Source organism: Lygodium microphyllum, chromosome 21 (assembly GCF_053477565.2).
Source record: "Lygodium microphyllum isolate KBCC chromosome 21, Lygodium_microphyllum_v1.1.10, whole genome shotgun sequence".
NCBI lineage: Eukaryota > Viridiplantae > Streptophyta > Polypodiopsida > Schizaeales > Lygodiaceae > Lygodium > Lygodium microphyllum.
In genome coordinates this window covers 57,907,246-57,922,595 of record NC_141155.1, presented here as the reverse complement: position 1 = coordinate 57,922,595, position 15,350 = coordinate 57,907,246, and positions in this window count along the sequence as shown.

Sequence of the window (15,350 nt, the reverse complement as noted above, 5' to 3'; positions counted from 1 at the left end):
TTTCCAACAACCCCTTCTTAGGACAGGTAGAGAGAGAGAGAGAGCTTTGAATCACAACTACCCTTTATCATCTCTTTAAGATGAACATGAATTTTTTTGTGGGCATATATGGGTTGCCAGCAACCCCTTATCCGCAAAAAAAATTCACAAGTTGCCTCCTTTATCTTTTTGGGGGAACTTATCAAAATTTTTTGACTAGGAAGGGGATGATAATAGCCCCCTATTCAGTGAAATTTGTTTAGAGAGAGCTTGTGAAAATTTTCACTGAGAAGGGGTTACTAGTGACCCCCTATTTGGCGTTAAAAAATTCTCAAGTCCCCTCAAAGAAATAATGAAGGAGATTTGTGTTTTTTTTTTCATTGAGAAGGGGTTATTAGAAACCCGATATTCAACGTAAAAATTTGTCGAAAGTCCCCTCAAAGAAATAATGGAGGAGACTTGTGAAAATTTTTTCATCTCCAAAAGGGGTTACTAGCAACTCTCTTCTTAATGAGTTGCTAGCAATCCCCTTCTTGACCAAACAAAAATTCAAAGCAAGTCACATAATCTCTCTCTCTCTCTCTCTCTCTCTCTCTCTCTCTCTCATTCGCCTATGTCTCTCTCTCTTTCCCCTCTCTTTATATTTGTATTTAGTAAGTAACTAAAAATAATTAGTAATTAAGTTATTAATTAAGTAGTGCATGTGTGTATGTACCTGTGTGTGTGTGTGTGGCCCTTATCTTCATTTCTCACTATTTGTATCTCTGGAAACTCTCTCTCTCTCTCTCTCTCTCTCTCTCTCTCTCATTATTAAGACTCAATAGATTCAAGAGATAAAGTGTGTGTGTGTGTGTGTGTATACATACATACATACGTACATTTATAAGAGATAAGAGAATAGGAAAGTTTTAAAATAATGTTTGATGAGAGAGAAGAGAAAAAATAATTTCTAGCTAAGAATATCATGTTATGTGTGTATTTACGATATGCTTTAATGTGAGACATAGTAGATTGAGACTTTGTGAATGAACTATATTGAAATGTTTGGACCTTCTTATCAGAAAGCAATCCTCTCTTTTGGGAAATTTTTTCTTCTAACATAGAAAACTAGTAACTAACATAACATATAATGGCTATCTTCTTTTGCATTGTGTACTTGGAAAAATAACGACCTTATCAAATATTTTAAAAAAGTTTTGTACTATAGAAATTATAATCAAAATGTAAAATTTAAGTCCAATTTTACTTAGGAAAAAAAATTTTAAATTAAAGAATTTGATCTCAAGTTAGAGAGAGAGAGAGAGAGAGAGAGAGAGAGAGAGAGAGAGAGAGAGAGAGAGAGAGAGAGAGAATAATATTGATAATAATAATAATAATTACTATAAAGAGAAAAAGATAGAGAGGGGAGAAAGAGAAAAGAGAATAGTCTCTTTTAAATTTGACATTTTTCTTGTCTCTCTCTCTCACATGTGTAGGGCCTAGGGTTTCTCTCTCTCTCTCTCTCTCTCAATTAGATTAAACTTTTTAATTTAAAATTTTCTTTTGATTAAACATTTTAAAAAAATTTTTTAATTAAAAAAATTTTGACATAGCTTTTCACATACTTTGAGAGGGAGTTACAAGAAGAAGAAGAAGGAGAAGGATTTAAAAAAGAAGAAGAAGAAAGAGAAAAAGATAAAGAGATGGGGGAAAGAGAAAATAGAATAGTTTTTTTAAATTAAACTTTTTAAATATAGTTTTTGACTTAGAGAGAGACAGAGAGGAAACATATAATTTGAAAGAGAGAGAAAATAGGGTGAGAGAAAGGAAAAGAGAGGAAAGAGAAAAATAGAGAGAGAAGAAAAATATAGAGAGAGAAAAGAGAGCGAGAGAAAAAAACTTGAAAGAGAAAGAGAGCAAAAAAGAAAAATAAGGAGAGAGAGAGAGAGAGATACAAAGAGAGAAAAAAAGAAAGAAGAGGAGAGAGAGAGAGGGAGAAAGAGGAGAAAGAAAGAGAAAGAGAATTATAGAGAGAGAAAATATAAAATTTAAGAGAGAGAGAAAATGAAAAAAGGAAAAGGGAGGGGGGAGAAGAAAAGGGGGGAGAAAGACAAAGAGAAGAAAAGAGGGGAGAGAAGAAAATGAGAGAGAGAAAAGAAGAAGAAGAGAGAGAATTTGAAAAAAAACACACACACACACAGTTATAGAGAGAGGAAATATGAAGTTTAAAAGAAAGAGAAAAGAACAAAATTTAAAGAGAGAAAAAAATAAGGAAAAAATAGAAGAAGAGAGAAGGAAAAGAGAGGAGAGAGGGGGAGAGAAGAAAAGCACATAGAGAGAGAGAGAGAGAGAGAGAGAGAGAGAGAGAGAGAGAGAGAGAGAGAGAGAGAGAGAGAGGAGGGAGGGAGGGAGGGAGGGGGAGAGAGAGAGAGAGAGAGGGAGGGAGAGAGAGAAAGAGAGAGAGAGAGAGAAGAAGAAGAAGAAGAAGAAGAAGAAGAAGAAGAAGAAGAAGAAGAAGAAAAAGAAGAGAGATGGGAAAAAGAGGAAAGAGAATAGTCTTTTTTAAATTTAAATATTTTTGAGAGAGAGAGAGATATATATATATATATATATATATATATATATATATATATATATATATATATATATATATATATATATATATATATATATATATAAAATTTAAAAGAGAGGCAGGGAGAGAAGAAAAAAAATTAGGAGAAAGAGGAGGAGAATAAAAGAGAGAGAGAGTAAAAGGAGAGAGAGAGAGAGAGGAGAAAAAGAGAGAGAATATGAACATAAAGAGAGAGAATTATTTATAGGAAAAATGTAAAATTTACATACTTTAAGAGAGATTAAGGGGGGAAAGAAAGTGAAAGAAGAAGAAGACGAAAGAGAGAGAGAGAGAGAGAGAGAGAGAGAGGAAACATGGAGAGAGAATTATAGAGAGAGAAAATATAAAATTTAAAAAGAGAGAGAGAGAGGAGCATGGGGAGAGAGATATAGAGAGAGGAAAGATAAAATTTAAAAAGAGAAGAAAAAATAGAGGAGAGAGAGAGAGAGAGAGAAGGAAAAGATGTTGAGAGTTTAGACATATGAACTCTCCTTATCCAGGAGTAGATAAGGGCAGGTAGGTGTGAATGGTCTTGAGGGGAAGGGAAAACCCTAACCCTAGCTAGTTGGGGCTATATAAATTGCCCATGGGTCTACATCAATTGATTGAGTGAGGTGATCCTAGTTGTACTCATAAGCAACTTTATAAGTAAGACATGTTCTTGTACTTTGTGCCTCCTCTCCCTCTTGTGCACACACTTCAATGTTGGCTTGCACTCTTATTTCTTCACATGGTATGAGAGCCACCTCTAATCCTTAGCTTTCCTGAGCCTCATTACTCCACTAAGTGCACTAGAGTTGTTCATGTCATCTTATCCTCTTCTACCACCATAGCTGCCTGTCAGATCCCTGACCTTGGAGGGCTTGAGGAGGACAAACCAAGTTGCATTTCTTCTTGCTTTCTTTTGGAGAAGTATCCAATACCTCAGAATGCAGCTACACATCGCACCAGACCCCAATATTGATGTGCGCTTAGCCCAAAATTGTTCATTTTGCAGATCAGGTGAAGTCCATGGCAGTGAGAGGATTCATACAACAATACACACTATAGGGATGCAATCCCGACGGCCATCACAAGGCTTTTGTAGCCCCTAAAGTAGGCAATCTCCCCCTAAGAGGTTTTGGCTTAACTCTCATCCTACTGCTTGCTGTAGACAAAACCCTAACTGTGGGTCATAGTCTGCCATTGCCAAAAGCTTGCAAGCTTGGGCATTTGGCTTATTTTTTAATCTTGGCATTATCAACAATGGTTCTAGTCACTAAAAAACCTTTGCCAAGAATAGTTATACTGCCATGCGGAGCTCAAATGTAGAGGTATTTATCATCTCATGGGCACTACTAAGCTCATAAAGTTCGACCTTTATTATGAGTAGAAGAATGGAAGTTGGTACAAGTGCTTCTTAGCACTACTGATTCTCCTCTGATTCATCCCACATCATAGAGTTGATTGATCAACCTTGTTCCGCCAAAAACTCCTCTAATAAGCCACATCATCAGGAGGAGCCAGAAGTGTTGTTTAAGTTCACTTTACTAAAGCCAAGGAAAACAATCAAACATTAAAAAAGGTTTTACAAAGGCAAGGATCACCTAAGTCCTATTTTGAAATACTCCATATGTATGATTTTCAACCATTCTTATCCTTGTAGTTTTAATGGTAAAATCTACATTGTTTTCGTTCTTGCACTAGTGGCCCTTGTAAAGGATTAGACATTGCTACTTGCTCTAAGAAAGTAGTAATACCTTCCTATGGCCTCAGCCTATGCCAACCTTTGTCCTCAAATTCATAAATTTGATGGCAAAGACTTTCACCCCTGGCAAGTACTCATTAAGTACAAAATGATGGAGAGAGGTTATTGGTCTCTCATTCAAGGGACTAGAGCTATTGATTCTACAAATCCTTTTGATGTGGAGGACGATCAACGTGCTCAAGCAATTATCATGTTACACTTAGATGAATCCTTGATTCATCATGTTGACCAGCTCTCCAGTGCCAAGGAGAAATGGGATGAGCTTGAAAAACTCTATGGTGCTATAGGTAAAAACACTAAGATTTTCCTTAAGATTGAATTCTTCATCTTGGAATATAAAGAAGAAGAAGACTTGGGAAAATTTATTTCTCATATGAAGGGCCTCATGGCACAACTTTCTTTAGTGCAAGCACCAATCCATGATGAGGATGCTATTGCCATTCTTTTAAAAGCTGTCAAAAAGTCTTTTCCACTCTCGTAACAACTCTTACTAATATTCCCAATCCTACCTTGGCAAGTACCATCCAATCATGTTTGGATGAAGCAAAAAGGAATCACAAAGAAGGAAACACTAGTCAGGCATCTACAACATCATCTGACCAAGTCTTGTGCATACAGTTGTCAATAAGTGTACTTTTTGTAAGAAGAAATGGCATATCGTAAATAACCATTGGAAAAAATACCCAAAAAAGATGAAATGTAATAAATGTAAGAAGATAGGACATATTACCAGTAAATGCCCTAACCATCCTAAAGTACCTAAGGAATCGGAGGCCAATTTTGTCTCCCAATCCACCGATGATCGACTCTTCTAAGTCTTGTATCCTTTCTACCTATAACCATCCTTGTAGCATGATCTACAACAACATTCTATTTTGGGTTGGAGGGATGGGAGGGGGGGCCATTCTCTTATGCTTTGTATTCCAATGCCACCTAGCATTGAGGGGGGGTGTTGAGAGTATAGGCATATAATCTCTCCTTATGCAGGAGTGAATAAGGGCAGGTAGGTGTGAATGGTTCTAAGGGGAAGGGGAAGCCCTAACCCTAGTCAGTTGGGGCTATATAAATAGCCCATGGGTCTACATCAACTCATAAGAAACTTTACAAGTAAGACATGTTCTTGTACTTTGTGCCTCCTCCCCTCTTGTGCACACACTTCAATGTTGGCTTGCACTTTTATTTCCTCACGAGAGAGAGAGAGAGAGAGAGAGAGAGAGAGAGAGAGAGAGAGAGAGAGAGAGAGAGAGAATATAAACAAAGAGAGAATAATAGAGAGAGGAAATATAAAATTTAAAAGAGAGAGAGAGAATAACATTTTTAAAAAGAGAATGAAGAGAGAGAAAAAAAGGAAAAAATAGGAGAGGGAGAGAAGAAAAAGAGAGGAGAGAGGGGAGAGAGAAAGAGGCAGAGAGAAAGAAGAAAAGTGGGAAGAGAAAAAAAGGAGAGAGAGAGAGAATCAGGAGAGGAGAAAAAAACTAAAATAGAAGGGGAGAGAGAGAGAGAGAGAGAGAGAGAGAGAGAGAGAGAGAGAAATAGAAATAGAGAGGGAAAAGAGGAGAGAGAAAGATGAGAAATGGATTGTTGAGCAAAGTTGTCGTGCGATAGCACGGAAACTTTACTTGTTGCTTTGAGGCAACGAAGCTATTGTAAAGTGGCCTAGCGTTCCGTGCACAGAACACCAGTGTAGTATCATAGGAGAGAGTGCTAGAAATTTTTGAAGCCAAAGAAGGTTTTTAGCACTCTCTCCTATAACACTACAATACCACTTTGGGGCCTCTCCTACATTGATTTCAGAAGGTGCCTCTCTATCCAAACTACTTTTCACATTTCTTTCTCTTCTCTCTTATCAATGATTTTTAAAAAGACACCTCTCTCTTGTCTCTCATCAATAATTATTATTATCTCTTCTCTCTCTCTCTCTCATACAAAAGTTATTTTTATCTCTCTCTCCTCCCTCTCTTCTCCATTGAGTCCTAATACCCTTCTAATTGAAATTCCTTACATTTAGAGTATCTAGAATATATTTTTGATTGTAAAGACTATGTAAACCATTGATGAATTAGTTAGTTAAGGTGGATTAGAGTTTGTATGAGCAATAATCTTTAAAGCTATATTTTTAGTTCTGTAATATATACTAGACAAACCTACCTTGATTGTTTTCTTTGTGTGTGTGTATGAGAGAGAGAGAGAGAGAGAGAGAGAGAGAGAGAGAGAGAGAGAGAGAGAGAGAGAGAGAGAGAGAGAGAGAGAGAGAGAGAGAGAGAGAGAGAGAAAACTTATATCTCTCTCTCTCTCACATTCAAAATATATTGTTACTAAAAATCTCTCTTCTCTCCCTCTCTCTCATTAATATATATACATATAGTGTGCATGTACTTGTGTGTGTATATTGGAAGTCCTAACAAGTGCACACACACATACACACATATATGATTAGTTCAAAGAAGTATAACTATATTTTATAGCCTATGAATATTAATATTACAACACATGATGTCAAGTTAGCAAAGACATTCACAATGAGAGATCAAGATGATTCTCTCTCTCTCTCTCTCTCTCTCTCTCTCTCTCCTCTCTCTCTCTCTCTCTCTCATTGATCATAGAATTTATACTTGTTTTCACTAATCAATATCCCTTCTTGCCACCATAATACATAATTCACAAATATGCAAGCTTTACTAATGAGTTTTTATTTTTTAACCAATGTTTAATGAGATTGCTAGAGCCGTCTATAAATAGAAATGTTTAGTGAGTGTTTGGAATGGATGCAAATATAGACATGCTTATATACTAACACGTGCTTATCGAAGAGAACTCATATCTCGTATTTAGAAAGAGAAGAACTTTCCCAAAATTGCCCATGGTGTGACTAGCAAAGCAAATTCTCTGTTAATTCTTAGAGCAAATGCATTTTATTGTGTTGAGAATATATAGATATACCTCGATTGGTTAGCTATGATCAGATTTATGATAATCTTTTACTATTATTATATGCGAGTTTATGGAACAATAGTACTCTTGCTGAAGGTCAATGTAACATAAATCTAGATTTGGATTGATTACAGATATTGTTTTGGAGAGAGAGAGAGAGAGAGAGAGAGAGAGAGAGAGAGAGAGAGAGAGAGAGAGAGAGAGAGAGAGAGAGAGAGAGAGAGAGAGAGAGAGAGAGAGAGAGAGAGAGAGAGAGAGAGCTATCTACAAGTAAAGAGCAAACTATTTGTTGCAACACATATCATAATCCAATATAAAATAAGTTCTATCAAACCTAGAGTACTTGCACAAATATTATTCTATTGCAGATCACACACACACACACACACAAACACACACACACAACTATATATCAGTAAAGAGAGAATTGTTCACTGCAACATATGCCACAATCCAATGTAATACAAGTTATATCAATTTGGAGTGCTTGCACAAATGTTTCTATTTTGCAAATATGAGAGAGAGAGAGAGAGAGAGAGAGAGAGAGAGAGAGAGAGAGAGAGAGAGAGAGAGAGAGAGAGAGAGAGAGAGAGAGAGAGAGAGAGAGAGAGAGAGAGAGAGAGAGAGAGAGAGAGAGAGAGAACTATTTGTTGAAAGGCATTTCATAATACAATATAATATAGATTCTACCAATCTAGAGTGCTGGTATAAATTTTTTTGGGTTGCGAGAGAGAGAGAGAGAGAGAGAGAGAGAGAGAGAGAGAGAGAGAGAGAGAGAGAGAGAGAGAGAGAGAGAGAGAGAGAGAGAGAGAGAGAGAGAGGTGGTGGTGGTGATGGTAAGATAGGTGACATAATTTAAGAGAGAGTGTGTGAGTGAGTGAGTGAGAATGTGTGTGTTGTATGAGAGGAGAGAAAGAGAGAGACAGAGAGAATGAGCTACTTACATGAGATAGAGATAGAGATAGAGATAGAGATAGAGATAGAGATAGAGATAGAGATAGAGATAGAGATAGAGATAGAGGTAGAGATAGAGATAGAGATAGAGATAGAGACAAGGATAGAGATAGTGAAGGTGGTGATGAAGGTATTCATGGTGGTGGTGGCGTAGAGCTAGCAGCAACGGTGGTGGTGGTAGAAGTGGAGGTGGATACATCTAATGGTGGAATAAGTGAACTATGTAGAACAAGAATAGAGGGGTTGCCAAGAAAACCCACTTCTTGTCCTTCCCCCTTCCTAGCTTATAGGAGAGGTGAATTTTGGAGGTGTGATTTTGCATGGCTCAAGAATGCTTGCTAAATAATAAAATAAAAATAAATAAATAAAGTGTATTTACAATGTGAATATAGTATATGTACAAGTAAATTTATACTCATTGGATGATATAGGACCTTACTATAGAAGCCAACCATAAAAGTTAAGGTTGCATTCCAAGGTAGCCTAATGGTCCATATCACTTGGCTTGATGCTCACATGAGTAATGTATGTGAGGAGATCCCCTATTCCCAAGCAGCTAGCAATGTGGAGCTCCTCGTCATCATTGACTATTCCATCCCCTTGTGCCCAAGTGGCTAGAAATGTGAAGCTCCTCCTCACTAACTATTTGATCCAACTATGAATATAGTAGAACATGGTCCTCCAATGGTCACGTCCGTATGATGGTGAACATGCAGAATGATGTTGGAGTAGTATAAGTGGGGTTATACTTAGTTGTTTTAATAATAGCGCAACATTTTTTAGCATTTTTCATTATCTAACAATCGAGTTGTTTCCATTGTGCATGGTGAGTGAACCACTTTTACATAAATGGGTATTGGCCAGTCATGTAAAAAAGGGGATGGATGCCTAAAGGGATGAGAACTTTGTATATAAACCCAAAAAGTAATTAAGAAGCTCATTCTTTGGTATGTGGCAAAGTGAACTCTTCTTCTTCTCTCATTCTCTTCTCTCTCTTGCTTGTGAGTGCTTGAGGGAGGGAGTGTGAATAAGTGAGGGAGTGAGTATGTGAGGGTGAGGGATCTTGGAGGTGAAGCCCTCCACTATCTCCTCTCTTCTTCTTCTCTTCTCTTCTCTTCTCTTGTCTCGTTCATGGCTATGGAGGATGGAGCTTCGAGGAAGAGGCTTGAGGATGCTTGAGTTTGCATCACAAATCGTGGAGCTATCGGAGTTCTTGAGAGAGAAAGCAACTCAATTGGGCATCAAGGTAAGCTCACTACACTCATAGAGAGGGATAGCATGTTGGCATGTGAGAGGTAGCCATTAGTGATCGCTTGAAACTCTTGAAGGAATAAGTGGTCGGTGGGTCTTGGAAATTGAGCATGAGCTCCCATTACATTTTGGTTTTGTTGCCAGGACCAATAGATTCAAGCTTGAGTGCTTGCATGCTTCAAATTGAGCGTCGAAGTAGGGTTCACTCGCGAACCAGTGCTCTTTGTAGGTAGGAGATTTGGGAGTTTAATCTTGGAAACAAGTAAGTATTTTGTGTTGTTGATGATTAGACGAGTAGGAGGGAGCATTACAGTTTTCTATTTTTAATTTCTATTGCATTTAGAGTAGATTAGGACCAATAAATTCTTGCATGGAAACAATAGGGTTTTGCTGTTATAAGGCCCAAACAGGGCATAAATCAAGGAAAAAGAGTGCTGGAAGGATTTATGTCACTAAGAGAATGGTTGGAAAGGTCACAGCCAGGGTTTATAACCCAAGAGGTCAAGGAAGAGCTCATTTGCAACTGTTGCATTTTGAGAGATCTTGAGAGAGAGAGAGAGTTGTAGGTACAGGATGAATCAAGCACGCTGATTCCAAGCCTTGTCTTGCAATACATGTAGTTCCAAGTCTTCCTTATGTTCTAATCAGTAGTTTTGGAGGGCAATAGGTTAGACAATGAGCCTTAAGGATCCCTAGCATCGATTGCACTGGCATTCAAGGTTGCGCCCATCGCAGTCGTGGACCAACAATCAACATCCAACTCTAAGAGTCTTAGTCGGACCAGTTGGACAGTTTGAGTCAAACCACTCAAGTTGGTCAGTTGGACCAAAACCATCGGACCAACACCATTTGGACAACCTTGTGTTCGATCAAACCAATACCATTCGGACAATCTTGTGTCCGATCGGATGACCCCACATGGACTCACCATTCTGACCACTCGTGGTCAGTTGAACACACCCAATCGGACTCGGACCGTCTGACTCACAGGATCGAACTGGTGGGACTAACTAACTCAGATAGTCCAAGTTGGGACCAATTGCAAACCGGTCGGACTAATTGAATCAAACACCTGAACCAATTGCAATGACCAAACCATCAAACTCAGACCATCCAACTCTGGAAATCAAACCAATAGGGCTGAACAGAACTAGGGAAAATTTACTAGCCTTTGACCACAACCAGTTAGAATCGACCCAAAACCAACTCATAGACCATAGAATTACCCTGACCAACAGAGGGGAGGAGTAGAGACCTTAGACAATTATTACGTGCAGCTAGGGAATGCACCTAGATCCATATTAGGATGCAAACGAAAAGGGGGGATAGCGTGAGTTGCATTCTTTGTTTTGCATTCGCACCCCACATCAATTTTATCACTTAACATGCAGTGAAAAGTCGAGAGCTTGAATTCGTGCAATGTATGGAAGAGATCACGTGCATACATCCATCGAGTGAGTTAAGTTGAGGAGTGTCTGTAAATAACAAGGAACTCACTCAAACATAGTAACTTAAAGGAACCCACTAGTAGGAGAAGACCCAGAGACATAGTTGGGTAATTGAAACCCCAAGCATAGGACCCAACTGAAAATGCAATAGGGGAGCCAAGCACAACAAGGAAAAACTCCATTGGAGAAGTGGATCAACTTGACCTAATCAATCTAATTAGCAATGCGGTGGAGCACGAGACCACAAACATGGTAGAGTCAAGCACTAACAATGGATGGGATAAAGGGCTTGACCTAGGTGGCTTCCCAACAGAAATTTAGTGGCTAGTCACCAATTATGATTTACAGACCTAGAAGAATCACCATGATAGGACGTCCAAGGACATCATAGCAGACCTAGAAGAGGAGAGAAGACTAGCACGTGAAGTTTTGCATGGTATTATGAACTACAATCAGGAGCACCAAGCCAAGAACTTGCAACAAAGCATAGAAATGTGAGTGTTAGCCCTAGCAAGCAAAAATAGGACAGGTTCTGATGTTAAGAAGAAAAGAGCACTAAAGGGAGATCTTATGCTAAGTGAGCTTCTCATGAAGAGACTATTAGACAATGCTTCAGCCAAGCAAAGTGCCACTCTCGATGGCAACCTCGTTACTTGCAAGATTAGGGGTTACCCACTAGGACTCCAAGAGCCAGTCTAAAATCTCAATAGTCGCAAAGTAGCTAGACAAGTAGTGGCCAAGCAATGACCCATATAACTTCATAGAGCAGTTTGAGCAAGTTTGCGAGGCCAATGACCTCATTGATTGTACTTTGCCATCACAAGCTTTTGGTGTGTGCTCAGGAGATAAGGGTAGGACTTGGTACATGAGTCTAGACATTGCTGAGTGAACTGACTTTAACAACCTCAAGAGTCTCTTCATTAAGAGATTCTGGGAGGCTGGGTACTTCAAAAACCTACCAGTGCAATTGATTAATGTCAAGCAGAGGGATAATGAAGATATACAGGATTGCATGACCCACGTGAGGAGTCTCGTCACAATTGGTGAGTGACCAACTGAGAGAGAAATTTCCATAGTATTTTTTAATGGAATACGAAGCAAAGAGATCTATAAGGCCTTGGCTGGCAACTCGAGCTTACAATGAGATGCATTGACGAGGGTCTTTGAAGAGGCTATTAGAGTGGAAAACCAATTCAAGGAGAGAAACTCCAAGAGCTCAAATCAAGAAGAGACTATATCTAAGAATTCCGAGAGAGCTTCGATGACAAGCAAAAGGTCAGACCCAAGTACTCAGGATAAAGGCAAGGGCCCTGACTTGATCTAGGAGCTAGCTGAGATGAAGAGGGAGCTAGCTAGACTACAAGAGATGATGAGATGACCAATGCGCCCCCACGTCCAATGCATGTATTGTGGTGGAGACCACCTGCCAACTGAGTGTCAAGACCCTCGATCTCGACCTTATGCCAATTGTGGTAGGTTTAGCCATGATGCCATGCATTGAAGAATGCCACAAGGAGACTCCCTTACTCACAACCATATAATCCACAATACCTAGCGAATAGGCTGCCAAACTTCTTCAGAAGGGGAGTCCCACTGGCTCTTTCGACACCCAATGATGCCAAGCCGGCCATTCCTAGGATGGAGATAAACCTACGAGCATACCTAGACTACATGGACCCTACATGACCCATCCACCAACAAGTGATGCTCCAGTCCACTATGTGGAGGAGCCAAATGATGAAGAGCCTTACATACACCCTTACATCATGTATGGCGAAGAGGGAAATGCAATCCTTATGGACTACCAACTAGTACCAATTATAGTGTTAGGTAGAGGGAGAGGTAGAGGCTTAAGAGGGTAGACCTAGGAGCCAATCACACAAAAGACTCCAAGCCACACAGGGAAAATGCCTTTAGAATCGAAAGAGGAGTCATGCACATGGATTGCAATCGCACCTGGTTGGAGCACGTAGGGGCAATAGACTTTGAGCAAGCAAGCCTAGCCTACAAGCCTAGCCCAACCAAGTGCCATGCCATTGCTTAAGACAGATTCACCATCGGAGTTATGACCTATTCTAGCAAAGATGGAGAGTTCGAATCCAAATCAGAAGTAAGATCAGATAGTGATCTTGAGATAACTCAACTTGCCAAAGACTAGATGCACCAAGGGGGACTTACACGCCACCTCAAGCACCGTAGATTAAAGGAGAGAAGAAGGAAGCAGCCTAAGGATGCATAAGCAAAGGAGCAAAGAACACCGCAAGACCTACCAAGGAGATTCACCAAGTTCAAGAAAGGCAGTAGGGTAGTGATCTTGCTGGGAGCCAAACGCCAGGGGCAAGCAATCTAACCAATAGAAGGACCGGCCAAGGTCAATTTAGCTAGGGAGGAGGAGACACCCTGACCTGTCTTTATAGCTGATGAACTGACCAAGGGAGATGAAGAAAGTCTCATTGCTCTCTTTCAAGAGTATATAGTTGTCTTTGCTTGGTCCTTGCAGGAGCTCAAAGGGGTAGATTCGAGGGTAGTGACTCACAATATACCCATGGCACCTGACGCAAAACCAGTCAAGCTAACCAATAGAAGGACTGGCCAAAGAGGTCAACTTAGCCAGGGAGGAGGAGACACTCAGACCTATCTTTATAGCTGATGGACTGACCAAGGGAGAGGAAGAAAGTCTAATTTCTCTCTTTCAAGAGGATATAGATGTCTTTGTTTGGTCGTTGTAGGAACTCAAAGGGGTAGATCCGAGTGTAGTGACTCACAATATACCCATGGCACCTGACGCAACAGCAGTCAAGCAGTGACCGTATCCATGAATCCAAAGCATGTCCAAGCTATCAAGGAAGAAATTGATAAGCTAATAATGAGAGTAGGATTCATCTACGAAATTGAGCACAGAGACTGGGTCTCACCCATATTCTTTATACTAAAGAAGAACGAGAAGATCAGAGTGTGTCTCAACTAGAAAAAGTTAAACGCTGCTACAAAGAGAGATAATTATCCATTGGCGTACACCGAGCACATGCTCTAGAGAGTGTCTAGTAAAGAGGCCTATAGTTTCCTAGATGGCTTCTTAGGGTACAATCAAGTTCAAATGCACCCTGACGATAGGCACAAGACCGCCTTTGCCACTGAGTGGGGAGTCTTTGCCTACATAGTCATGCCCTTGAGGCTAACTAATGCGCTAGATACCTTCCAAAGGCTCATGTGCCCTATATTCAAGGATATGCTTAGGAAGGAGTTAGGGGTTTTTGTCGACAATTTGTGTGTTCACTCCACTTGGAAGGAGCACGTAGACAAACTCTGAGCTGCTTTGAATGGTGTCGACTATATTGTCTCTCATTGAGCCCCTTAAAGTGCCAATTCTGGGTGAAGCATGGGTGTATCCTAGGGCACGTGGTGTTGAAGAATGACATTGGAAGTAACTTCTCGAAAGTTAGGGTTATCATCGATATTCCACCACTAACTGATTACAAGGGAGTTCAATGATTCCTAGGCCATACAGGGTATGATCAGCGGTTTGTGTTGAACTATGCACTGATTGATAGACCTCTATACGAGCTCCTAATCATATTCGAGTGGACTGAGAATGCCAATGCATGTATGAGCAATTGAAAAAGTTTCTAACCATTGCACCAATTCTAGGAGCCCCAAATTGGACAATCACTTTTCATGTTCACGTTGATGCTTCTAAGTTTGCTATGGGAGCGATGTTGTGCCAGCCTGGTGAACACAACTTGACTACCCTGTGAGCTTTGCTAGCACAAATCATAGATACGGAAATCAATTATTCAACAATGGAGAGAGAAGGTTTAGCCATGTGTTTGCTATAAAGAAGTTTTGGTATTATCTTTTGGCTATGCCTTTTACCTATTTTGTTGACCATCAAGCCTTGCTCTACCTTGTTAATAAACTGTGCGCTACATGATGCATAATTCAATGGCTACTTTTTCTTTTAGAAATCAACTTGTCATGCGTAAAGGAAAGCAACATCATGTAGCTAACCATATGTCTCGTATCCCCTTGAGAGAAGCTGCTGGACAAGGCATTGCAAACAAACTACCTAATGCCCATCTATTCAACAAGCACAAAATGTTTGTTTAGAGCTAATTTAATGCCTTATTGGGTAGATGGAATAGTCCAAGTGCTTGAATATGGACTCGCTAAATGACCAATAGAAAAAGCCAAACTTAGGCGACTCGTTCTCAAAGTCTAACCTTACCAGTGATAGAAGGAGGCCAACTCTATCAGCTAGGGCAAGATGGATTGCTACGTAGATGTGTGTGTGAGCATGAAATGCACGGCATGATGGCAGAGACACTGTGGAATAATGAGGGAATTTTAGCAAAGACACAATAGCTTGCAAGGTGCTATAGTCTCACCTATGGGGGCCTACTCTTTTCTGAGATGCAGCACGATTCGTAAAGCACTGTGATGAGTGCCA